This window comes from Ctenocephalides felis, unplaced genomic scaffold, assembly GCF_003426905.1.
Source record: "Ctenocephalides felis isolate EL2017-DRISC unplaced genomic scaffold, ASM342690v1 CF-g0.4_SCAFFOLD_01604, whole genome shotgun sequence".
Taxonomy (NCBI): Eukaryota; Metazoa; Arthropoda; class Insecta; order Siphonaptera; family Pulicidae; genus Ctenocephalides; species Ctenocephalides felis.
This window is the reverse complement of record NW_020537758.1, coordinates 13,168,058-13,170,259: the sequence shown is the minus strand read 5'-3', so window position 1 is coordinate 13,170,259 and position 2,202 is coordinate 13,168,058. Positions and strand designations below refer to the sequence as shown.

The 2,202-nt window shown below is 31.6% G+C and overlaps 1 non-coding gene across 1 annotated transcript; it reads right to left on the bottom strand.

Annotated features, from left to right (window-relative positions):
* Positions 1-849: 849 nt before the first annotated feature.
* Positions 850-921, bottom strand: Trnap-ugg. The gene has a single exon. It is a non-coding gene; the product is annotated as a tRNA-Pro (tRNA).
* Between the last annotated feature and the right edge of the window lie 1,281 nt (positions 922-2,202).

Below are 2,202 nucleotides of genomic sequence, written 5' to 3'. Positions count from 1 at the left end.
AAAATTTAAAGCTTATTTAAAAATTTTAATTTTTGGTACCAAAAGTTCCAGCAATTTGCCTTAAGGCACTATAGGCACTAGTTTTATTCAGTCGTAACATCAAAATATTCTAAAAAAATAACATTTTAAAACATAATTTGAATTTTTGTTTCAAAATTTTTAAATAGCATATTGTAACTGATTTAATAGCATGACGAATATATTTTATTTATTTACTTATTTATTTATAAGCAAGCCGTAATCAATAATAATAGATATTATTTCAGGCTCTTGTCAAGCTTATTCATAGTTAATATCAAAAGGATCGTAATTTTATAATAATCATAGTAGCTGCACGAATTTCGCTTCTGAAAAAAAAGAGCTGAAAAAAAGCATTCGAACATTAAATACAATGTTCATCATCAAGTTCATCATATTAAAGTCTATTTGACCACCAGTCAAGCTCAAAATTCTTGCACAAGGTTGAAAGTAATACTCATTTAAAACCGTAAAAAATTTAAATTAATAAAATAGCAATAAAAAAATAAAAAAAAAATAAAAAAAAATATGGTTGAACGGGCGATCAAATGGTCAGACTACATAGATACAGGATAAGGATTATGCAAAAAAATAGTTATTGAAATCAAATTGAGAAAATTCAGTAATGTCATGAAAAGCTAATTATTTAAAAATATATACTCGTCAATACAAAAAAATCTGCCACAGCCAATTTTTCATGACGATTATATTCGTCAATAACAGTTGATTGATTAAAATGGCATAGCCATCGTTACTTAAATGATGTTTCAAAAAGTGAAAATATTTTCATCCAAAATAATGGTCCAATTCTTTTCATTACTAACAAAAATTGGGCTCAACCGGGATTTGAACCCGGGACCTCTCGCACCCAAAGCGAGAATCATACCCCTAGACCATTGAGCCGCTGATAAACGCACACCTGTGATAATTGGACAGGTGCGCGCATATCATTAGAAAGTTATTCACGATTCGACGACGTTCAATTCGAACGACAAATTAAACGCTGAGCTCATCGATTTATCGAATGGATATGAAGAACAGATTTATATGGAAGTTTGACATCGGATTTTACCTGAAAATCGAATTTGGTTCACAGATTAATCAAATCATCTCTGAAAGAAAATTGGGCTCTATGAATGATATAATTTAATCGACAAAGAAGCGAATGAAGAGCTATAGGTAAAGGACTGTATTTGATAGACTAGACTTGATTAACACACCAGTACTATATATTTATTTTGAAGAATTAAAATAAAAATAAAATAGAACTGGGAATCATCTTGAACTAGAGATTTTCAATGCGTCATTTAATAGTGCATTTCTGCCAGATTAATTTCCGTTGTCGAAAAGACCTTATACTTGTTTTATTAACTTCCCGTAGGGCAAGTTATAGTAATCGCAAAAAAATCGAAAATGAAAATTTTTATATATCTTTACGTTTCAGAGGTTTCTGAATATTTTGGCTTAGAAAAAATTGATGTATGTGTGTGTGTGTGTGTGTGTGCGTGTATGTATGTATGTATGGATACAAATTTCCAGTCACGTTTTCGGGCGCACGGATCAACGGATTTGAATGGTTCAAAAAGCATTCGATTCCTATTGATAGGGAAAAGAGCTGATTAGTTTTTGGCAAAGGCAGGTCCAGCCACTACGAAGATACGGGGCAAAGAGTGCAGAAAATAGAAATCGAGTTTTTGAGATAACGGAGTATCCGATTTGAATGATCTAAAAAACATTCAATTAGTAATGATTGGGAGAAGTGTTTATTAGTTTTTGGCAAAGGCAGACCCAGCCATTTCGAAGATACGGAGCTAAGTGTGTAAAAAATGGCAGTTTTTGAGTGAAATAAGCGTCCGATTTGAATGATCTAAAAAACTTTCTGCTTATATTGGCAAAACAATTGCTCTTGGGGATAAAAAAATATTACATCTTTTTTTATTTTCCATAAAATATTTTTGTAATTTTGGATTGAAAATTCAAAAAATTACCCAGGCTAAGCACAGTCTAAGCGCCACTCTGGTACAAATGTTTACCCAAGTGCGTTTAGACTGTTTATGTACTGTGGAGCACTTTTCCAATTTTGTGAAAACTATTGAAAAATGTGAAAATGCCGCCAAGCTAAGCACAGTATAAGTGAAAATGTCACACAGAATTATTTGCAAACGCATGTTTAGACTGTGACTA